This window comes from Anomalospiza imberbis, chromosome 12, assembly GCF_031753505.1.
Source record: "Anomalospiza imberbis isolate Cuckoo-Finch-1a 21T00152 chromosome 12, ASM3175350v1, whole genome shotgun sequence".
NCBI classification, from domain to species: Eukaryota; Metazoa; Chordata; class Aves; order Passeriformes; family Viduidae; genus Anomalospiza; species Anomalospiza imberbis.
In genome coordinates, this window is record NC_089692.1 from 7,689,605 (window position 1) to 7,715,145 (window position 25,541).

Consider the following 25,541-nt stretch of genomic DNA (forward strand, 5'->3'; position numbering starts at 1 on the left):
CAAACATGATTTGTTTTTAGAGAAAAAGGACTGCTGAGGTTCCCCTCTAAAACAGCTTTCCCTATATTCACTCTAAATGAGAATCAGTAAGGACCAGCAGAAGGAAAACAGGCACAGAGGACAATGGAAAAACAGAAAAGAAAGGAAAATTCCACCACAGAATGACATGTCTTCACTGTCACTGCTGTACTTTCTTTTCCTGTTTCTACAGTTTAACCAGGAAAGTTTACATATCTCCTTTTCTTTTTATAAAGGAGGAGAGAGCTAGGCCACTGGAAGAGGACCAATCTATATTATGTGCTACAAAAGTTAGTCTAATAACACATTAAAGAAAGCCTTGAAAATTAAGTAAAGACTACTGGATGTTTTTTAGTGTCTCACTCCATAACCAGAGGGCAGGGGATATACATATATATTCATAAGAAGTCTACATGGCAAGGTTTAAAGAAACCTAAGACATTAATGTGGAGACTGTCAACAATTCAAGACAGGAACTATTTAAATGAAATGATTTAAAGACTGAAATAGCATCAGCTATTCTGGGGAAGCAGAATTTATTTCTGTTAGACAGCTTTCTCTGTATAATCCTGCCACACACTATGTTCCTAGCTTCCTGTCACTATAAAGCTTGCTATTACAGATTTCTGGGGATACCTAGAAGCACATAAGGATAATTTGTCTCTCATGGAATGCTATATGAGTAAATATCCAGGCTATATCAGTTAGATAAATGGGGGATTCAAAGCTTAGCTCATGAAAATTTTGATTGTTTACTACTTCTTCCAGTGAGCTTTTTAATGTAGTGTAACATAAAATGTTATGGGAATAAGAGGAAAGCTGGGCATCAACAGCACTTCTGCCAGGAAATGGAACCCAGAAGTGAAGAGAGTTACCACTACTTCCAAAAAATTAGTTTGATGGCATATATTGCATCTGTTCATTTTTCCAGTGCCTTAAACAGGCAAGAATGGTTTTCAAATCCTATGAGTTATATTAGTTGTTTAATGGTTTCCATATAAAGTACAAACGTTTTTGACACTAAAAATTTTAAGTTGTAAGTGAAAAGAGGCCAGGTTTAACCTGTATTGTGAAATCACATATGTAGTCAAGAGAAGACCCAACATGTATTTCAGATTAATTGCTGATCAATGGCACCTCAATCTCACACAGATATTTGCAAAACACAGCAAAAGAAAAGGCTTTCACATTAAACAAGAAAGTTTCATAATCTACATCTTGATCTGGACACTTCACATCCTCCCCCAATTCCCAGGATTTATTTAAACATGAGAGGCAAGTCGATGTCTGATTTCCACAAACCATGTCTCAGACCCTGCAGAAAGAGGAAAATGATAATGCTGAGGAGTTTGGTGTTCTAAAGCATGAATTGCAAAAGCACATCCTCCACAGGCTTCAGTAATGCCCCTGTGCTGTGCTCCACATGTGTGTGTATATCCATACACAGCTGTACACAAATTTATGTGTGCACAGGGGGAACAGCCTCTGCCCTTTGCCCTTCCATGGAACAGCCTCTGCTGCACTATCTGTGTCTCCTTTTTGGTCTGCAGAACCAATCTGCCTAAAGGCAAACTGCACAATATGAATTTTGGGGGTGTAAGTACTATTACCCAGCTTTCTGACTAACTGTAAAGCTGTGCTCAATCCACTTGCCCTCTCTGTGACTATGTTTAGGCCTCTGGAAACTGCAAAGAACAGCTTCTGTTTCCCAGGGTGGAATACTCAGGAAGTACTACAAAGTAATTAAAGAAGCTTCCATCTAGGATCAGCCAGAAAGCTGCAGTAATTTCTCCTTCCTTCACAGTGAGTCAGCAGAAGCCAGACCTCTTTCCCAAACACAACCAGCCTCTCCAGGATGGATTTCCCCCTTTTTTTCCTAAGATGAGGCAATCACAACTCTTCCTGCTTCAGCAAAATATACTCTGCAGAACAACAAATCTGTCCTCGGCCCCAGATGTGGCACATTCTGTATATAAAAATACCTCAGTTACCCTTGGAGGTTTCCATTTGCCCTTATACAGGATAATTAACTCATGGATTTTGTAATTCCTTGATAATGGGAACAATTTTAGGGTAATTAGTAAGGCATTAAGGTTCTCTTTTTTTTTTTTTTTTAATTCATTGCTTTCTTTACAATATCTGAGGCAAACTTTTAGCCCCACTCTACGACTTTGGTGACTAATGTTTTATGAAGATCACATTAAATATTCTTGTGCATGAGAAAAAATGGGGTGCAATTATCCTGAAAAGATTATCCTGATCCAAGACACTTAAGGAATTTCAGTCCATTTAATACCAAATCTGCCTTTAGTCAGATCTTCTCCTTATGTCAAAATGTTGGTCTGAGATCTACATTAAAACAGAACCATTTGCACAGACATACACTTCCAAAAGCTTTATGGTACCCTGTTCCCAAAGCACAAACTTGGAAACTTGCTGGCAAACCCTCAAGACTTCACAAGGGAAAATATGACATTGATACAAAAATCAGATGACAACCTCAATGGTCTTCTGCCCCTTAGCAACAAGGGTAAGCCCTCAAGTCCACTGTGTCCTGGAACATAAAACCCATTAAAGCTGGAACATGAATTTCTCAGACTAAGTCAACAGTATATAATAGTCAATGAAAGTGCACTAATCTGGGGTCATGTCCATCTCAGTTATTCTTTTCCATTACATTACAAAAATTTCTCTTGAATTGGGATGCTAAGGCCCTTAATGCATTAATGCAAGTTTTTGGGTAAGCATTAGATTTGTGTTCTATGGAGTTTTGCAAGAAAACATTTACATTTAGTTATTTTTATTCTTCTTCTCAAATCTGACTTGTAACAATCCTATAATACAATTATTTTAATGTAAAAAATAGTTAATTTCATGCGTATTTCCAAAGAGTTCCACTGAGAGTTGATGTTGTGGTGTTACTATGAAAATATTATTTATTATGTTTGTACCTTTCAGTGGAAACACAGTCAGGTATCCAATAAACACATCTAGAAAATCTGCTAGGAATACCAGCTAGAAATAAGCCAGCATATTTCATAAGCAAATTAAAAAGAATTTTTATGGGGAAAAAAAAGGAACATTTAATAGCTTTTGAATAAGAAAGGTATCCGGTGACAAAGAGCTGAGGAGTATAAATGAATTAAATTTATTTTTTTCATACAGAGCCAAAAGCGGCTCTACCAGTGTGTAGCCTTCACCAACATCAGTTAACAAAGTAAATATTAAGTAGCTTGGATGAGCTCTTTGGTTGCTTATTGATTTATCCATTCTTCTGTGTGGGCTGGTAAATTATTGAAAACTAAGAGATCTGAAACCAGAGAATGCAATCGCATCAGGGTTTGGGTCATTAGAGAAGAAGTAAGAACTGAGACTTAAATAGGTATTACCACAAAATATGAAGGTGTAGAAGTATTTTTCACTAGTAACTGGGCATAACAATGAGTGAAAAACATGCATATTATGAGGAAATACAGAAGGAAAAAACCTGTCACAGTGAACCAAACAAACTTCAGAGACAAACCTCCATAAACAAGAACTATAATTCACTCAGTGAAATGATTTTAACTTTAAATTTAAAAAAAACAAAACAACAAAACAAAAATGAAACCCCCTTCCATTACTAAATTTTTGTTTTGTTCATGTTATTTCTTACATACAATTAATAAAACCAGGTGACGACTGGAAACTAGAGTATGAAGTTAATTGTCCAAAGTGGAAAAAAGGGGGGAGAAGGGACACACATCACACAATACCAAAAAGAAAGAGCACAAGTGATGCAGTGCATGCAGAGGGCACACCCTGTACCTTTGTTATGTACCAAACTTGCTATTCTCATTGACACAGACACCTTTAATGGTTTGGCAGGGTGGCAGGAAATTCCTGGAGACTGGCACAGATAATTATCAGTGTTAAAAACAACCACCATAAAAGGACAGTATCAATTCCAACCAAATAAATACGTGGGCTTGATCACTCAAACACCAAATACTGTCAAAAACTTGTTCAGCATGTAGTGGAAGAATAGCTGGAAGCTGCAGTTTGAGCATTACCACATGGATTAAAGCAAACAGCAGCACACATAACCAACACTGCAGCTGGGAACTGTCTCAGCCTCCAAAGCTGCCCACGCACGAGGAAGAGATTGAAAATGGCCCAAAGTGTAGCACCTGTTATGCTGTACATGAAATCACAACTGTCAGGCTGTGATTTTTAAACATAGGAAAAGCACATTTTCAGCAGCAATCCACTTCAGTGGTATGCAGTTTGCAGCAGCCACCACTACCCAGCTCTGCCAGCAGACGTGCAGGGCTCGCATGAGCTGATGTGTGTGCTAAAGGTGTTGTGTTATTGACACAACGGACAGCAGAAGTGCCCAGTGCCAAAGTGTTTAACACTCAGGGAAGGGGAACAGGCAGGAAAAGAGCTGCCATGACTGCCCTGCACAAGCATGGACCCCTGTTCCTTATCTGCCATATGACCAAATCTTGAAGCCAACACAGACTCAAAATACTTCTCCTTGCAATTGCACTCCTGCCTTCCTTCTGAGACTAATCAGGGCATCACTGGGGCTGCTGCATGCCCCAAAGTGCTCTGTCTCTTCACTAAGTCTAGAATTAACCCTGAAAAGAGATTGGTGTCGTTCCTCCAGGAAAGAATTCCACATAAAGGAGAATCAGAGAGATCAATTAGAAGTTGAAAGAGACAGAGGCAAGAAAAAGCAGGTGCCTTGGAATTACAGGTTTATACCCTCCCTCCTAAGGCAAACTCCTGAAAATGCCCTCCTGAAGCACAGGACAAACTGCACAATGCTGCTTGTGGAATATACTGGGTCAGGTTATCCACAGGAGAGGACCCAGCACTGGTTGGGAAACCAGCTGCACCAAATGAGAATTTCCCAGGCTGACCAGGAATTGTTTTAGTCCATTGCATACCATCATTAGGCCAAATCCAGTTCAAAAATAAGGTTTAGTGCAGCTCATACCTTATTGTACTTAAAACTGTGTTTTCTAGAGTGTAATATCTACACTATTTACAGGAGTGATTATGTAAAAAAGAAATTAATTGTCTCAATAGATTTAGAATTGAGAACACAAAGAATAATACAATAAGATTTAAAAGGTTTATGTTTTATTAAAACATCAACATTTCAAAAATCTGTATTGGACAAAAAATAGGAAGTTGGTATTTGACATGCTGTAGGTTCTGAACATATGCAGAAACAAAAAAGAAATGAGATATTAAAGAACAAAGAGCAAAATGAGCCATTAAGTTGTTTCTATGGCTGCAGTTGCTAGTGCAAAACTACCTCAGAAAGAATATTCAATAAGAAAATAAAAGCAGGCTAGGAGAATAATCTAAGCACAAAATATTTGGTTTTTAATGCCGAACTAGGAAGAGTTAAATATGCTGATTGAAAGGACTGCTTTAAAGACACAAATAAGAGGCAAAACAAAACTCTCTTGTTAGCACCACTGGAGCAGAATTATCTGCATTAAGCATTACTTGGTGTACAGAGCAGAGAACCAGTTCCAAGACATCAGCAGAGTTATTTCTGCTTAAGAGCCCTCTCCGTGTCAAGAAGAGTACCAAAATGCTTCATGAGAATTTGCATTCATTCTATTCCAGGTTTGAGGAAACTAGATTTTATTTCCCATCCACAGCACACTGTCAGTTTTTATCACTCATATCCTGTTATGTAACAGAGTGGGGCTGACACAATCCCTCCTGACTTAACAGAACCTGAGCTGTCATCTGTAAAATCTGAAAAAGCACTTCTCTGATGCTGCAGTGACATGAAACATATTTTATTTTTAGCATCAGCCTATTTTTTAATATCTGAGGAAAAACCACTCCCAAAGAAAACACTTCATTGACACCTGCATTCTCTAAACAGTGCAACTGCATTACCATCATGGCCATTCTCCTGCACAGGGGTACATAAATTCCAAACTACTTCAGTTGACATTTTTGTTCTATGTATTAGTTCATGCATAATCCAGGGCCAAGGATCTATGAATACACATCAACAACAGCATCAATTACACATGGAAAGCTTAGTTAGAAACAGATCCCCACCCCTTTTACCCTTATTTTGACCAAGTACTTAGACCCCATCAACATCATACTGAACAAAATTTTTAAGTTTTTTAAAGTGAAACAAATCAATATTTGCTCCTAAGGGTTGTGTATCTGCATTTATAGTTAATGTACTGACAGTCATAAAACTCATACATATATATATGAAACTAAACCCTTAATATACAAAGAGTGCATGCAGCATTTTGAAACCCATTTCAGTCTGTACAGACTGCCAGAGTGCCCTTAATCTGTCACCTACTACCCTTGGTGATGGTGAAGTTAATGATGTCAGTCAATTGACATGAACCAGTTATAAGGAAAAAAACCAAAAAGAAGATTCTGCAAGACACTTCTTCATGGGCTCATTATATTTCCCTAAGGTTCTCATGAGGACATTTAATGAGCCAAACTGGTTCCTAATTACAGCTGCTAAAGTCAATCCATGGGAGAGGTGGTTCTGCTCTCACAGGTAGCAAACCACTGCATGAGTTCAGACATTTTTTGACACTACACCCAAAAGTAGGAGGCTTCAGTAGAGGAGTCAGCAAGGAGCATAACAGCTTCTGAGCCCCAAAATGGCTCTAGTCTACTCTGCTCTCTGCTCTTCATTTCTGTCTGGGGTTAGGTCACAGCACTCCCAACTCTCCATACAATTTAATGCAGCAGTCCAGCAAAAAGATCTGTAACTACTGACTCCACTGACACTCTTCACCAGGTGAGACCAAGTGAGCAGAGGAGCCCAGTGCCCCCTGCCCCTCTTGTAGCAGGGGCCCATCCTGATCCTGATGTGGAAGTGCCACCTTGGCTGTCCCCTCAGGCTGCTGCGTGATTTAATCCTCTGCCTCGCTCACACACAGCTCTGCCAGCACAGCTGATAAAACATAGCAGGGAAAGGAAAAGAAAGATGTTTCTGGATGGCAACACAGTTCTATAAACCACTGCTTTAAAATTAGACTGGTATGAAAATCAATCACTCAAGATAATCCTAAAGAAAAATTAAGAGAAAAGCAGAAAAGAGATAAAACCAGCACTAAATAGAAAAAATGTGGTAGAAAATAAATGATGTACAGGCACTTGGATATCACAAAATAAAAAAAAAAGGAGAAACTGAAGCAGAAAGTAACAGTTCAAAACTGAAGTTATGTGCAGACATGCTGTTTTTTAAAAATAGCAAGTGAGCACCTTTCTCAGCAATTCTCAGATACACTGATGTAAATCCATTTTATTTAAAACTATGTTGGACATTGTGAATGTATCATTGCAAGTGCATATTGTAGGACTCACAGAGAGAAGCAAAATGAGAAGCAAAACTACTTTTAACTTCACGCACATGAAAAAAGCTCAATGGCCCCTGTTACTTTACAATACAGCTCACTGAGAGGTCTTGGTATGTTCCATTTCAAAGCAGTCAGACCAGACAACAGCTTTTCATATTTAGTTTCTGCCATGTTTTTCCTTCTGATGACATGAACCATAAACCCTGTCTAGCTTCTATCTCAAGACATCAAAAAGTAATCTTTGATCTTATTCCCATGAGTCCCTATTGCTTCTGAAATATTTGATGTTAACATACTTGTTTATACAGCAATGTTCTCCAAAAATACCCCTGAACACACAAAAACATGAAACAAGTTGAGTGTTCTAGTATTTTACTAGAGGACTTGAACAAACTGTTAAACTCAGATCTGCTTATCATGGATGTTACAATACTTGGTTGGCAAAAATGCTTTGATATCAACATCTAAAGTCCATAACCCAGGGATCTTTTGTCAGATCACTGTTTCCATAATCATGAGGAAAATGCTGCTGGCATCCTCATTTGGATGTGCAGCTGCTCCTGGCAACCTGCTTCCATGTGTGGCCACAAGTTATTTGCTACCCAGGATCTGAGAGCAAAATCTTTGAGTTTACCTTGCTCTAATATTACTTTGGAGTTCACCACAAAACTTCAGTAAACTGCATGAAGCAACCAAGCAGAACTGTTTGTGTGGCAATGGCAATACAAAGGAGGAAAACCCCAAGCCAACAAGCCCAACCCTCAAATGCAAATCAGCCTTCAGTTCTAAACCAGCAAAGAATTGCTGGGATGACAGGTACTATAAACTTTGAAAGTTAACTAGAAAAAAAATCCAGTAGTGATTATGCATAGAAGAATCATTTCCAACAGCAAAGCAGGCTTCTCTTACCCTGTTCCTTACAGATGGATGGATTTGGGAATTTTTCTGTGGTACCACATTCTGCTTCCCCTGAAAGCGTGCTATTGACAGAGGGTGGGAACACATGGCAAGAAAGGACTGGTTAGTGAAGACTGGCATTATCATCTCTCTGACCTAAAGAAATCAGATCCTTGCCTTGTGTGGCCAACAAACCAATCTGAATTGAAAGTATTTGATTTTGTTATACAGCTATAACTTGTACTACACACATCAGGATAACCCGATACCTTGATAAATCACTTCAGCTACTCTCTGCTACCACTAGCATGAAATCTGACATCTGTTATATACATAATGGGTCTATCAGCAAACTTTGGAGTTAATGGGAGGGCTTTTTCTGACCAAAACTGACATTGAGTTGCACCCATTACTTCTTAGGAGCTGTTGCAGATGTGTAGTGTCTGATTGGAGGAGCTTGTTGAAAACAAGAAGTTTCTCCTGCAAACTTCTTAATACGCTGCTTTATTTTCTCCCTTAGTTTTTGCAACTTAGAAAGGTAAAACAAACAGACAATTAAGCTACTAGATGAATGGAGATACCCTGTCTAGAATACAAAATGGTATCAGTAACATCCCTTAAGCGGAAAGAAAATAATTCTCAAGGATTAATTTGATCTTCATTTTACTGAACCACACTGCTTCTTCATTTGGCAAAGTTCTTAAACTGGGATATTTATTACCACGTAATATCCTTATGACAACTCATTTTCCTTCCTAAGCACAAGGGTGTTCAAAGAAAAATGGACATTTTCTGCCCACACTGTGGAAGCTCTGGATTTTATTTAAATAAAAAAAGAGGCTCCTAGAGCTGGCACAAAAATCTCAAAGCCCATCTGAAGGGAATCGTACCACCTTTAATACATTTCTAGTCAGCCAAAGATATAGACACACAGACAGACAGATTAGCAGATTTAAGGTACATTTATTCCCTTACAGAAAACTTAAATTATTCAAAGCAAAAAAATCCAGGTTTTTTGTTGGGTTGGTTTTGGAAGGATAATACATAACATTATGTATAATGTTTATCAAACTGCTTAACAGCTTACTGATTGCCAATAGTTCATACAGTGACATTTCTCCTATAGCAATTCCCAGCAAATGTATCACTTTCATGGATTGTGCACGTGAAGAAGAGTTCAAAAGCACACTGGGGAGATTTTGAAAGTTTTATCTAGAATATAAAGGGGCCAAAAGTCTTTGGCAAAAGGACAGGGAAGAGCTATCAGTGACACTGGCACATAGATTTCATTAAAAACAGGCAGCTCATTATTAGCCATTAGGTTCTCATAATTCTGATATTACATAGCCAGAGGAGACACAAGTTTGGAAATCACTTCTTATGCAGTTCTCTGGCTAACAACTGTTCCAAGTGTGACTGTGCAGAAGTATTATTTTTATTTCTGGAGTAGAAAAACTTTAGGTTACATCAACATCAGAAGGGCAACTCCAGCCTGGAGGCACTGTAACTGAAGGTAAGAGGATATAGAGTCTGAAAAAACACGGATCACTTGGATTCCAATGGAGTACAAACAAAACAGTGAGTGACAGCATGCAAAGAAGCAGGGCTTAGAAATGCAGAACTCCACTAAAATCACTGCAGTCATTTCAGGCAGATGCATTTTGCCATAAATTTAGACTCAGGAAATTGAAAGGGAAGAGGAAGTTATTCTGTTAGAAAATCCTTCGACTATTTGACTTCCCAACAGCAAAGATGCTGTAAAACTGTGTACTGACATTTACAGCTTGCACAAGATTAATTAAAGCATCAGGAAATAAAACTCCGTAATTAGTCCTGGAAAAGCCGCAGGTGCCAAACTGCTATTTACAGACTGGGGGGATGTAATATTTTAAAATTAAAAATTGTTATGCATCAACTACAAGGAGACAGAAGGAGAAATGCACAGCTAGCTCAAAGAAAGTAACACACCAGCATCAGCAAAAGATAACTAGAACTTTGATTATGATAGTTTTGTTAACCTTTTCCTGGTATTTTGATAAAGAGAACCCACCACTTCTAGAGGGCTAAAAGCTTTTCTGAAGTTATGACCTCCTTCCTCCCATCTTATTTTCTTAATTTTCTCTGAAAATGTTACTCCTAGCCACTTCTTAAATATCTGTGCATTGTTTTAGAATAATATCTCCACCTCTACCTGTCAGAGGGATGGAAGAAATGTCACCCATAGAAACACCAGTAGCAGATTTATTTTATTTCTTTCCCCTTTTATGCATTGGTGCAATCTTACATAAGCCAAACATTCCCTTAGGAATTAAATATTTGGTGCTTTTGTGGCTCTTGGGGTTTGACTTTTTTGTTTGCTTTCATTTGGTTGGTTGTTTTGGGGTTTGTTTGTTTTAATTTTGAAACTAGGACTTCCTTAGAGCAGTATGAGTCACCAAACTTAAAATTCATCCAATAGTGGAGATCTGATCTTTTTGCCCTCTACACAAATTTATTATAAGATGCCTTATTCTTTGAATAAGATTGCTTTTGGGTTTTGTGCACCAACCGCTCCTGCTGGCACAACTTCAGTGTGCTTTTCAACACTTACTGATCTTGTATGTTGGATTTAGGCAGAAGAATGGCTACTTTAGGGATATTTATCCAGCTTAGCAGTGAGATAAGCAGCAAATGGTCCTTAATGCCAAGCACAGCTCTACACATGCACAGAGGCAGAGCTTTGAGCTGTACATCCAACTTCATACCTGCTCTTCAACTTCAGTCCTTTCATTCTGTTGAAGTTCATTTTCTACCTGCATCTATTCTTTGTGTCTCAAAGTTGGCTGTAAAATCCTGCTCATCACAAAAATATAAATAAGAACAATGGAATTAAGAGAAATGAGAGAGGCCATCTGTCTTTAAGAAAGGATAATATGGAATGAGTGCTGTGGATGGATTTGAAAGAAAATTACAGTAATTAAAAAAAAAATGTATTAAATTGCTATGTTCTACATAATGGTTCTGCAGCCAAGTTGGTTTCATTATTTTGAGACATGGATCATAGTCTTTGAGTAGTAGGTCTTGAATTCCAAACTTTTCAAAGTGAAGAGTTCTTCTGCTGCAATCTAAAGCACAGCAGGTATTCTTTTTATGCAAATGACTTAAATCACCACGGGAAGATTTAATGAGGGTTTGTCACATGAATTAGATATTTTAAGTTTAGCAAATCCAGAACATTCATGCCTCGATTCTGCAGCTTTGAGAGCCAGTAGCATTCTCCACTACTACAACTGCTCACCTAAGCAAAAACCAGATTCACAACCCACTCTTTTGAACTCATTCAATTCTTGTCTGGGCAAAAGTAGCAAACTAATAATTGTCAAAAGAAAAAAGTGTATGCCTATTTAAAATACAAGATTCTGAGGAAAAAAAAAACCAAACAAAACCCTAAAGACCTCCAAAACCCAAGAGTACAGAAGACAAGGAGTCCAGAATAGCAACTTGGCAACAATAAATCAAATTGCAAGGACAAAGTAAGTGCCTGCTAAATGGAAGAGAGAGAAGACACTCAGGGTTTTTTTGCCTGAAAGTATGCTGGACAAAGAAATAAATTACTAACACTAAAGAATGAAAATCCATTTACTTTGAAGAATGTTCTTTTTCAAGATTTGTATATTTTCAGCAATTAATCAAGATATCTGGTTATTTCCATAGCCCCCATTAACTTCTGCTAAACGTAAAGAGAGTGGTTGAAGCAACGTCCATTCTATTCTTACATAGCATCTACATTTATGATTTTGCCATGGCAGAAATTCTGCACAACATATAAAACTGGGGAAAAGGCAAGATGGTTAACTATTGAGGAGATTTCTGTTGCTAGAACCACTAACCAAACTAAATGGGGCAGTAGTTATTGAAGCACAAAAAAAATCCAACCCAACCCAAAAAAACCCAACCAACCAACCCCATGTATCTTTATTCCTTTCTACTAGCTGCCATAATTTTCATTCTACTGCACCTAAAATGCTGCTACCAACATATAGAGAGCTTTCTATACATCACCTTACGCAACCTATCTACGGAGATTTACATATTTATACATCTAAAAACCAACCAGCTTGCCAGGACAATAAAACACCATGTATATACAGAGAAAGAAAATACAAGAACTGTACCTAAGACATTTCCTCAGTGCTGCTCTTTCCAGAGTCATTGGGAAAGCTCCAGCTGGACAGCAGGAACAGCAGCCCCTGTGGGATGGAGGAAAGGGAGCTGCTGGGCTGGCACCACCGGCAGAGGCGAAGTGCCCCCAGAGCCGCTGCAGGGCACAAGAGATCAAATGGTAAAAAAATGGGACCCTGAGGAGAAGGGGCCGCTAACGGGAGCTGCTTTGTGCCGCCCCCAGCAGCCTCCAGGGGCCTGCCCGGCTCGGGGAGGTGCGAGAGGCCGCTCCGTGTCGGGGAGCCCGAGGGGAGTACCTGGAAGCGGGAATTTCCTCCAGGGCTCCCAGCAGCTCTCTGGGAAAGGCCCTGTGCGGGCCGGGAAGAGCCATCCCTGCCTGCCATCCCTGCAGTGCTATTTCTGTGTGCCATCCCTGCCGTGCTCGGGATGAGCTCTCAGCTGAGGGGCAGCCAGGGCCCGTCCACCGCTCCGCACACCTCAGGGCACCGATGGTGCTCCTGCTTCCCGAGGCTGCCCCTGGCGTCGGCTGCCTTTTATTGACTCTTTTCTCTGGGGCTGTGCTCCCTTCTTAGGCGGTGCTTTGGGAAAAGCTCGAGAGAGCGTCCTCACCTGGGAGTCTGTGCTGAGGGAGCAGAGCAGGCCCGCCCTGAGGGCGGCCTTACTTCAGCCTTCTCCCTAACGCGCCTGGTCTAGAAGAGGGTGAGGAATCACTGCAGGTGTGAGGAGGAATTCCCGTCTTCCCCCACTCAGCTGAGGAAGCCTCTTGAGAGGGAAGCCACGGCTGGAGGTGGGTGCCAAGCAGGTGAGGAAGGGGGTTCCCAGCAGTGATGGAGCCCCTGCTCAGGGAGGAGGAGGAGGAGGGACAAAGCACCACAGGGCTGTAAGGCCCCACAGGACCTTTTTCAGGAGTGTAGGGATTGGGGAAACTGCAAATTTAAAAAGATAAAATACCTGTGTATGGTTTATGTAGAAAAAAACAAGTAGAACAAAATGTGGGCACACTGATGCTTTAAGACAGGTGCTCTAAAATGCTGTAATTTCCCAAAACCATTAATGTTTGTGCTTTTTACTTTGTATACTCCAGGAAAGAAAAGCACTTAACATATTTCATTTAAAGGATATAAACATATAACTAAGAGTATTTGAGTCATTTAACTTAAATATCAGTTTCAGTGATGTTCATTAGTATAACTTTTTTCAAAATTGATTATGATACCTTTAAACTGTATTGTCAGACTGTAATTGCCAGAGCTTTTTGTGAATGCCTACAACAGGTTTTACTGAACCAAAAGTGTTTATACAGTTCTTTAATATCAGCTGCCATGTGTAAACATTCGTGGTTGCCACAGATATAATAATGTGGAGATTACAAAACTGCAAAGGAGTAGAACTGAGCAAATTGGAAGCAATTAGAAAAAAATTACGTGAGATTATTTGGGTCTGTATTCAAACCATAGTAAGGGTGACTGATACGTAGTTTTAGATCAAGAATGGGCTAGCTTGGTCTTTTTAATACTCTTAATGATCTATAAAAGTCTATAATTTCAACCATTTAAATTAACTTGAGTGTGTTATCATTCAACAGCAGAGAAATTATGCTAATAGGATTATTGTTATATTAAAAATGGTGCTAATTTGAGGCTTTAAGAACACAGATGTACAGCTCAAATGTTGTGTTCTTGTTAGCCATGCACTAGAACATGACATAAAGTAGGTATTTTGTCACTGTCAAAAATAAAATGGCTCTAGCGAACAATAGATTGCACATCTTCTCTTTATGGGAGGGACCATATTTGTCAGCAAAACAAAGTGACTCAGAAGACATTAGTGGATAAAAGTAATAAGGGAAAGCTGTTGCCAGTGGAAGGAAAAAGGGGGGAAATGTGATTCTCAGCTGTGATGTTATTTGCTGGAAACCAAAGTTGTAAAGCTACCTCACATATTAAAAGAAAATTCTGATTTTAATGGGTTGCTTCCACTGCCACAGAAATAATACAAGTAATCTGTTTGTCATGCCAAAGATTGATTGATTGATTTCCAACTCAAAAAAAAAAAAAAAAATTGTGTCTGAAGGGATAAGAAAGAAAATGCAGTCAGGTCTGTAGTGATAAAGGTGATGGAGATCTGCTTCAGAAATCAGCAGCTTGAAATGGCACAACCCCATTTGTTTACTGATACCTGGAAAATAGCTTATTCTTTCAGGGGTCATTTAAAAATGTATTTTGCTTTGTGGGGAATATTTTAATATCAAGAAATGAGCCAGAAAGTAATACTCATTTTGTACTCATCAGTATTCTAGCAGAACCTTTCATGAATCTGTTTTAATTTATAAAGCAATAGAACAGTTTGAGAAAAGTGTATGCACTAAATATTTTCACAAAATTGTAACCATGCTAGGGCAGTTCTGCTTTAGTTCTGTTCCAGGCTGCTGATACTTAGTGCTTCTCCTTGCATAAGTGACCTGTTTTAATGAGCTCTCTCTGCAGCAAAATTCACATTATTTTTCCAGAATGAGGAGAAGGGTGTGCTCCTGTGGCCACTCCATGCTGTGCTCAGCTGGCCCATCCCTGGGGAAGCTGAGGAACAGGGTATCCACACACGTCACTTGGAGCTCCACGTTTTAACACTTTGTCACTTTTAATGCTGGATAGTTGTCTTTTAGGAAATAAGGAAAAATAGCCTTTACTCCTGGATGAGTTGTCTGTTTCAGATTCATTAGCATCTTGATACTCTTGCTTCAATAAAACCTTTTTCCTCATGATGAGGTTTTATATGCACAGATACCACTTTTACAGCCATGGGATGAACATACAGCCATGAGTGAATTATATTGGTCAATCTGTGCTGAGAATGTCCGACAGGCCCTGGGCATGAACGTAGTGCAAAAGCTCAAGAATCAATAAACCCACAATTACTCTTTGTTAACTTATCAGAAATAGTTTTACATTATTGGGAAATCCTGTTTGGCCTCACTAAAGAGAAAGGTTTTAGACTGTAATCGCAAGTTATGTTAAGATGTGACAGTTTTGGCTCCAGAAAAACTATTTTTTGTAGCAAGATTTCCAGAGAATTTATTTTGCATAATAAAAATTAGATCTGGGCATCCTGTTTTGCCATGGGATCTGGGAATAATTCAAACAATTACTCCACTGATAAACAGTTTTCTGTCTGATGGATGAGCTGTCTTTAGGTAATGGGACTGTGGGATTCCATTTTTTCACATTCCATGCTGCAGTTCAGCAAAATTTCAAGACGCTGGCTTGTGAAATTTTTGTGTAGAAATTCTATTAAGTGAATTAATGCTTTGATATTTTACCTGTTTGAAATAATAGTCTTGCATTTTAGATTTGCCATAACTTGTTCCAGTTTCAGATTTACCATTTTAATCAATAAAGCCATGCAGCACTTTGATGTAAACAAGATGACCTCACTATTCAGTACTGTATTTTCCCTGCCTTTTGACAAAGGTAAGACATATAAATATTGATTTTTCTCTTTACATAAGCATATCCTTTCCAACCATTTCTTAGCTCCAGGCATTCAACAGCTAAACCAGATGTTTAGAACTGTAAAGCCAAGGCTTGAGCCTGCAGTTTCTAACCTCACCTGGCTTTTCCCTGCTTTATTTCCCTCACTTTGATGCAATGAATGCTCTCAAATAACTTCAATTCTGCCTAAACATTTTATGGGTATTACATAAACGTGAGAATCTCCTGATTTTTCCCCCCCTGAGTTTTTCATTTGTCTTCTGTAAAAAGTGCCTAATTAATACATCACAAGTAGAAAAATACAATGGAATACTTCATCTTGACTAAAACGTATTGCTCGCTTCAGTCTTCAGTGGCTTTAAGAATACTTGGAAAAATCTAGGTGTAATCAATCTGCCTGAAACATGTCAACTCTTCCTGGAAAAAGCCCCAGTTATTGTTATCAGATTTCTTAAAATTGTTTCACTCAGAGTAGCACTGTTTACTTTGCTGAGTTCTAAGAACACCATTCAGTCCTCAGCATTGAGTGGGTACCTGATGAGAAGGAGGAGTAGCTGCATGAGATGCAGCAGTAGTAATGGAGTCATAGCAAATCAGAATTTAAATTCTGTTGTTAGTGCAGAAGGACATTTTGGATACTGTGAATAGAAAACCAATTTATGGAGAAGCAAATCTTAAGTGTCACAGGAGCCACTACTAATTGATATAATTTCAAGTCCATTTCAAAGCATGAGGACTCCAAACGAGATTGTTCTCAGTTCCTATTGAACCCCGTGATGCAGCTTCAGTCTTCAGACTTGGCAGGTTCTGAAAGCAGTGGCATCTAGGGTGGATAGAATGAATTGGAAATATCCACCTTAATTAGGAATTCTCTTGCTTTTATGAATATCATTTTTGTTTCAAGAGATCACTGCTACTCTTATATCTGTAAAGATAATATTGATTAGAGGTGTAAGTACCGAGGAAAGAGACATTTAGCACAATTTTTAATTGTCTTGTTCAAGTTCTTTTTTGAAGGGATTTTGTCAGAATAGCTAGAAAACTGAACAAAGAATGCATTGAGCTGAATTGATGTAGTGCACATTGATTACAATTAGAAAACTTTGTGGCTAGCATATATTAGTTGGAACTTCTGCTGAAAATGATTTACTGTGAATCATTTGTCATAGCAGTATATTTGAATTCTGTTGAACAATTTTCTTGATGTACAAAGATTGGCATCCTTAATGTTTTAGCCATATGGAGCACATTATCCTGAGAGAACGATGCGCTTTTTGTATGTTAGAGTGTAAGGTTTGTACTGGTTTTTTTCAAATTGTTTTTGTTTTGCATATTTTTTTGGTGGTTGGATATTTTAATTTATTTGTTTTGTTGTTTGTTTGGTTTTTTTGTGGCAGTAGACCACCTGATCACTTTGTTGCAAGTACTTTTACATTTAAAGCCTTTATTGTCAGGGAACTTGCACAGGGTGTTAATGAAATTACATATTTAATGCCTGGCAGTAAAGCCAAAGTCAGAATTGTCAAAGATGAAGCTTTAACTATCAGGATGACTGCCAAAACAGGATTGCTGAGAAGCTGGATGGTCTGGCTTGGTGTCCAAACCACGCTTCTACAAACACGACTGTGGCATCTGAGGGATAATTTGTGTCCAACATAACTGTGCTGACAAAAGCTGCGTGCTTTATACTTCCAAAAATAGGGATATGTTGAAGCTGCTAATTATAGCCCTCTTGGATCTGTGCTAAGTGATCCTCATACAGATCAAGATGAGACATTACAAAGTGAGCAAGGCCCAAGACTTTGAATAGCAGAAATCATGGTACTGAAGATCTTACCTTTGTAGCTTTGAAGTCTGTTCTTGGGACTTTTATACCTCACCCACATATTGCTAAATATTCCTACTATTTTATATGTTGTAATACTGTTAAAACAATAAAAAGGGCAGAAGAAAATTGTAGATGGGCCCAGCTTGCCTCTGTTTGGGCTTGATGCTCATCACTGCCAGTGGCACAAGCTCTGTGTAACTCTTGTGCTGCTCTGTAAAGCCACTCAGATCATGGGATGGTTCCAATCCCATCCTCTATTCCAGCTGCTTATACTGCCAGTGTTGGAGCAGGTAAGATCCTGGTTCTTCCCATATTGTCATGCCTGTGCCCTTGAGATTCCACATTGAGGAGAAGACATTTATAATTGTTTATTACGCACAACCTCACACCTCCATGACAATGATAGAGTAATACCAATAAAGAGCCCTGGTCTCACTGAGTTATCATATTTCACCATTGTCATTATCATCTCTAAAGTGTTATGTTTTACAGAAAATGACACTGTTTCTTAAAAAGAAGGAAAAATCTTCAACTCAAAGCAGGCTTTTTTGTGGTATTAAGAGTGGTATTAGATATTCTAATGTGGCTAGAAATGCAGTTGGAAAAAAAATGCTTCAAAGGATATTGAACCTTACAACTGAGAATCTGTCTGAAAACATGGAAGACAAGTTGGTAAGACTAGAAAAGAAAATAAGGGAGGGGAAGAAAGCCTTTCAAGCTATTCAATGATAGAATACTTGGAATAGAGACAATAATAGGAAAAAGTTCCTTTTCTCAGTAGCTGTGTTCTAAAACTCTAATTGCACTGCTTAGCTGGGGAAAGAAGGAAATGAACTGAATTCATTGTCTTAATGATACACTTAGCAGATGGGCAAAATGAATACATAATAAATTGTGCTTCATTTCTTACACAGACAGCAGTTTCATGAAATATAACAATGTTCTGCATTTTCTCCATCTGTTTCTACAAAAATGAATTTATTTCTTCTGTTTTCTTTGCTCCCCCTTCAAAACATTATTTGATTTGAATATCATCTAAACTTGAAGGAAATGATCCTTGCCATAAGAGGTCTTAATCAAGCCTTGTCATTAAAAGAAAGATGTGTCACTATGGAATTGTACCCCAGGATTGTGTACAGATGTAGTTGCAGAATTTGGGATTTTTGAAAATATGCCTGGAAGAACTGGGAAATACTGTAAAATTTGGCTGGTGTATGGCCATGTAGATAATTCATTTAATGCAAAGCCTTTTACAATACCTCTTAACCATTATGTAAGTGCTCTATACTCTGTTCTAGCAGATTTAGATTTTTTATTTTTTTTTGCATCAGTATCATTCCAGTTATATATATATGTAAAAAATTTACTCCTGGTAGTTCTGTAAAGAATGTGTCTTAACATTTTATGGATATGACTGTGTTCCATAACTACTGTAGTGGTCCTCCCTCCCACCCCCACCTTTTTTTTTTCCTTTAATATAACAAGATTTAAGATGAAATCTAGAAACAGATGTTTGCTTCTGATGCTCTGCAGTAAAATGCATTTTTATTTCAGCTATGGCCCCATCTGTGAAGTGTTAAGCACCCAAGAGCTCAGAGTTTCTCTGAGGGGCTTTTCCCTACATATTGGAGATTGTTAAGTTGTCAGCATTGGGAAAGATCTCTGAACAATACTGGAGTTTTGAAAAAATTACCATAAAGGCCAGCTTCACAAGTACCTTTTTTTGTATCTCAGTGATATTTTATTAGGTGTTGTTATAAGAAAAGGGTTTTTTTTTATTATATGTACAGTTTTTGGTGTTTAAAAATAAAAAAAGGCCTTTCATCAATAAAACTTGCTGCTTTTCACAGAATGGTTTTGTAGTTACTGGCCTTAAATTTTTGCTGTACTTGAAAAATGTAGGTCCAATGTTTTTTCCTTTTTATTTTAAATTTATTGTGAATGAGAGTAATGCAATCCAGTAGTCAAAAGGCATACTACACAAAATATTGTCTAAGAACCATATTGTACTGTCTAAAAGTGATTCTGAGTGAGTTTTGTGCTTAACTATATCCAGCTTTCAATAAAGAATCCTAAACACCATATATTTAGCCTTACAATTTAAGAGGCTCACAAAAAAGACACAAAGGAGCAAAGATGCTGTATTCAGTGGAGTGCTCCCCTTTGTTGCTATGCTTGCGAAAAATGTCTTACCATAATTTTAGTTCTTTGTCCTTTTTATTTGTATTCATCTGTTTAATTCATCTTTAAAATGAATGTTTCTATTCCTGTGAGTGATTTGAAGACATTGAAAACTGCTAATAACCATATGCATTAGATTATATGCAAAGTATTTAACTTCTTGTCAGTTACAATACTTTACAGCCTTCAACAATGTGACTTTTCAAGGGAATTTGTGTAACATTTGTGTTCTTGAAGTGGCACTCCTATGGCCTATACTTGTTCCCTAAGGGCCTCCATTCAGGTGGAGTGAAAAGTACCCCTAGTTGGAAGGAAATACTATTATCTCTATTTTATTGAGACCAAAGCAGATAATTATTTACCCAAGGTTATTCAGGGATGCTTTCACAAAGTTTAGAATTGTGCTCTTTCTACCAGGTTATTTTGAAAATTATTTAATCACACTGGAGTAAGGTTGCTGAAATTACATGAAGTGGTTTTGCTCCTGAATTTGAGATTCTGTGGCACCTGTCAACTGGGAGAAAACACTTGTATTTCTTGTATTTCTATAAATGTGTCTGTAAAGTGTGGCCTAATAATATGCTACGACATAACCAGCAATTCCTGTAGGACTTGACAGGTGCTAATAAGACTTGTGAACTGATTTTCCTCAGGTTACCTAAAGCAGCCTGAAAAAGCTTCCCTTTTCTTCAGGCTTGGCAGAGGCTGTGTGGCACTTGGGGATGGGTGGATGGATGGATGGATGGATGGATGGATGGATGGATGAACAAGGCACTCACATGGGTTATGGGTGTGTGGCACTTGGGGATGGATGGATGGATGGATGGATGGATGAACAAGGCACTCACATGGGTTATAGGTGTGTGGCACTTGGGGATGGATGGATGGATGGATGGATGGATGGATGGATGGATGGATGGATGAACAAGGCACTCACATGGGTTATAGGTGTGTGGCACTTGGGGATGGATGGATGGATGGATGGATGAACAAGTTTCTCACATGGGTTATAGGGGTGTGGCACTTGGGGATGGATGGATGGATGGATGAACAAGGCACTCACATGGGTTATAGGTGTGTGGCACTTGGGGATGAATGGATGGACGGACGGACAAGTTTCTCACATGGGCTCACTGTTAAACATCACTGAATAGCACAGGGTAGATGTGCAACAAAGTGGTTTGGTAGGGACACGTCAAAAACTGTATGAGGAAGGAAATAAAAGATCATGAAAGCAGCAAAATGCACAGATCTAATGTTTGTAAAGGAATCAAGTCTAAAAAGTGGAAAAACGATGGTTTAGAGAGGTGGATTTTGTACTACAAATGGAGGGAAGAGTTTCATTGAAGGGTGCAGTGACTCCAAATGGCCAGGATTTGCCTGGTGCCTGTCAGTGCTTGCAGAATACTTTGCCTTTACTTTGTTGCTCTTCCTGAAGGAGTGCAAGGTGCACTGAAAGATCTGGGGCTCAGACTGACACATTCCCACTGTCTCCTGCCATGCACACAGCTGATTCCTGCCCTCCCCAGGCTCCCTCTGCTGTGCACTGCTGGTTCCAAAGGAAGCATTTAACTGCCAGAGTCGTTGCAACATCTGTAACTTCTCACCTTAGTGAAAGATTCAACAATGTTTATGCTGCAAGTTTGATTAGTAAGGATTTATTTATTGTAATCTAGTTTAAAAAAAAACCCTCTTTTGGAAAGAAAAAGAGCCATAAAAGATCACTTGACAAAAGTTTTCCTTTTAAAGACATAGAAGACTTAGGAATTTAAACTGGAAAAGAAGTGCAGCTGTTGTAAGAAAATATTTATAATAGAAAAACAGATTTTTAAAATTATTATTCTTCCAGAATTAAATGAAAATTTGCTTGTTTTTCTCCAGTTTTTCTATTCACTTGAGTGAATTTGTACTGGGGTCAGAGGCTTGGCTGGTGCTTTATTAAGCACATTACATGGCCCTGCAAGTGGAATTGAAGAACTGTAATAAAATTCATACAGTAAGTCTATTAAATTTTTTTGTAATACAGCCATAAGGAACCAAGAACTAAAATCAGACCTCACATTTTGATTAATTGTATGGTAAATCAAAGGTGAAAGTGAAAAATGACCTTCACTGAGTATGCTTTGCTTCCCCTGTGTTAAAGAGAAGAATCAAATGATGATTTATTTCTTCCTCTCCATCTAAGTGGAAAGAACTTTCATGCAGAGATGAGGATTTTTGTAGCATGTGAGAAGTAATTTTGTTTTCTTGTAGAAGAACACTTTATGTTGGAATGGTTTATATTAGACGAGAGGCTTTTTTTTGAGATGGAGCAGTTTTGGATAGAGGACGAGGATCACCTAATTAATGGGGAAGCAGTTTGGTTGCTTTCCCTGAGTACTCAAAAATGGTCCTTGTGTCATCACAGCTCATGTCCAGAAGGAAGAGGGGAAGGAACAGGAAAGGGGAAGAACAGAAATATGATATTTATATTTTTGTGATTGATCTGGGAAACAAAACTGGCTGTTCATGTGATGATCACACACCGTAATTGATTATTCAGTGATTCCATATTTAGCTTGAACTGATCAATATATTGATAACCTGAAAAATGAGTAAGTTTACTTGACTCTGTTCAGTTATAACTCTTAAAATTCATATTTGGTGCAACCATATTTATAAGAACTATAGAGGTAACTTATAAAGCAAGGAAATGGTGCTTCAAAGGCAACAATAATGATTACAGCCACAGGCTGCTGTGGGCATTTACTGTCCAAGTCAGAAAGAATCACATAACAGGGGAAAGTATTCCATAAAAGAGCAAGGCTAGTTATGGTCCTGCTTCTCAGTGTTTCATATGGCATTACTCAGCTTGCAGAATTCTTACTGCAGGATTTTGATCATCCAAACAAGAGCCTGGCTGTGGGACTACAGAGGTTCTTAGGGTTCAAGAAAAAGGGGAGCATCAGTGAGGAGCATTTATCACTGGAACTTAATTTCCTTTGGTTTTATTTGATTTACAGTGTCTTAGACGTGGCTGTGTTCTGTTTTCAGCTGAGCATTGTTTGTCACGTGGCCCTAGAGGGAGCAGCTGGGAGCTGGGCTGTCTGCTTGGGATGCTGCTCTGGGAAGTGTGCTTAGAAAGGCACCTCCACTGAACTGCTCTCAAACATAATTTTTGAAGTCTCATAGGCCTGGGACTGGGACAAAGGCACTGCTGGCTGTGCATACACAAGTGAAGACAAAGCTTTGAAATGGAAATTTGTATCTTAAAAAATCCCCGTCCACTGTTTTATCTGCAAGACAGAACTTTGTTATTCCAAATGAGAAATTTGTGATGCCAAATAATAAAAGCTTACAGAAAAAAAAGTCAAATATCCTAAAGACATTATTTCCTTTAGAAAAAGTACAGTGGAAGTATATATTATCTCTTAAAAATATACAGGAGTAAAGAAGAGATTTGAAAGTAAAAATGTAAAAGGCCAATTCAATTTTTCTAATCTGCTCTACTACTGAATAATTGCTTAATGTTGCCATGTATTGTCTGTTGATCTGATGTTTATTAAGAAATTATGCTTGCAGCATTGCTCTCTGTATAAGTTGGCATGAATCAGGCCATTAGAAATATTTTGATTCATTCCAGCTGCATGAAATTTTTTGTTCTGAGAAGTACTGGACATCTTATTGGAAAAATTTGAATAAATATGAACTTCTTCCAGAGAAGCTAATAAAAATGAAATTAGCTTATCATCAGAAAACAAGGCTTCCTTTTAGTAGAAAGGAACTATTGCATATATGTGTGTTGAGTGCAAGAGAAATGTTATACAGTGGTTTTTTCAGAGCTAACCAATGGAATACTTTTCCATACCTATGCAGAAAGAAACATGATCAATTATCCCAGAACACTATTAATGAGTCTGTTGAGAAAGTATTTGTGTCTCCTTATGGGTTCTATTTGAATGTGTTTGTACACACCTGAACGATTTTAAGAAACTATCAACCTGTACTTTATAAATGAAACGTCTTAGATTTTACAATGTTTCCTCAATCAAAAAGGCAATGTTATAATGTGCACAGAATGAACTTTGTCATGCATAGACTATCTGTCTCTGAAGAACTCCCAAAGACATATCTTGTTCTACATTTTTCATGTAGAAATGAACATTTTCATTTTGGTTTATATGATTATCAGAAATTACAATGTTGTTCACTAGGTACTTTTTTTTTTTAACTTTTTTTTCTCCCAGCCTGTATAGTGTTATTTCAATGAAAAATTCAAGATGCCATGGCACAAGACAAATGCCACTTATGCAGCTGATGTCAGATGTAAGAGGTAACTGAAACAAATTCCTTTAAGCTGCATTGCAATTCCCCTTGTCTTTCTAAAAGACCAAAGTGTACTGTAAGAGTCAGTTTTTGTTGCTTCAATCTCTCTTGATAATGATTCTAATTAGTGTTGTGATAATTAGATACAGATGGTTTGCAGGTGGGGACTGTCAGGCTTCATCTTTTCTAAATTGCTCAATGTGTCACCTGTTTGACAAAATACAGAAGCTATGGGGCCTGTTGATGTAACTGAAAGACTCCACATAAATTCCACTGGGTTTTGGTCTTAAAAGCTACTTTACAGAGCAACTAGTAGTAGTAGTGGATATATTCAGACCTGTGTGCAAACATCATCTTCAGGAGAGATGTCTGTCTTGACAAGTCAGTTTATGTGATCTTCATCTGATTGTACCATTTCTCTTCTGTCCCTCAGTCCTGGGAAAAACCCTTCCCTGTGCTCATCCTCCTCTTTCACAAACTGATAAATCACTTAGTCCCAAATGCGTGAGGGATACATGAAAATCCTCTTCAGCAGAGCTCCTCATTGAAATAATTGGGCATTCTATGTACCTTTTAGATCCTTCAATCAATGACTTTATTTTACTAGTTGGGCTATTCTATGTAATGGTGGTGACAGAATTCCAGTGAGGTTCCCACTGTCTCTTGAGGCAGGGGGAGGAAGAATATTGAAAGCTGTTTTATCTGAGTCCGCACTTCATTTCCCAAGACAAAACAATTTCCATTTTAGTTGTGTTTCATGCAAAAGAAATGTGTTTAGATATGTTGCTTATCAGATGTGAATTTATAAACAAGGAAAAGTGGGAGAAAAGAACTGCTGTCTGGAGTTGGCTGCATTTCTTTTAAGGTTGTCAGTGATCCAGAAAATGTAAACCCAGCCCTTGTGTACCTCCAGGCTTCTATTCAGGGTACTTTTCAGATTTACCAGAAAAGGTTTCCTGTTGTAAAATGGCATTTGAAAAGTTAGTTTCATTTTCTAAAAAGTAACCTGATTAAGCTTTGCAATATTTATTTATATTGTATTTATATTGTATTATATTTATTGTTTGTTTTGTAATCTTTTTTGTATCCAAAATTGCCACTGCCCAGAAGACCACACTTTGCAGAATTCATTGGTGTATGATTCAGCATGGCCTTTAAACCTCAGCATTGCATTGTTCCTTGTTAGTGTGGGCTGGCAGCATCCAGCTCTTTGGCAGTGAAATGACTCCTTGGTACCAGTAAAGAACAGTTAAAAAGGAGGAAAAATTTTCTTTAAATGACTGCTAACTACCTATGACATGATTA

The 25,541-nt window shown here is 38.2% G+C and overlaps 2 long non-coding RNA genes across 2 annotated transcripts in view; one reads left to right on the top strand and one right to left on the bottom strand.

The window, feature by feature from the left end:
• Positions 1-12,485, bottom strand: part of LOC137481138 (uncharacterized) — a 28,155-nt gene extending 15,670 nt beyond the window's left edge. The window contains exon 1 of the long non-coding RNA XR_011003338.1: positions 12,428-12,485. This is a non-coding gene — a long non-coding RNA (uncharacterized lncRNA). The remainder of the gene's footprint in view (positions 1-12,427) is intronic.
• Positions 12,486-21,780: 9,295 nt separating this feature from the next.
• Positions 21,781-25,269, top strand: LOC137480960 (uncharacterized). Its single transcript, XR_011003212.1, has 3 exons — positions 21,781-21,927; positions 22,339-22,525; positions 24,158-25,269. It is a non-coding gene; the product is annotated as an uncharacterized lncRNA (long non-coding RNA).
• Positions 25,270-25,541: the final 272 nt, after the last annotated feature.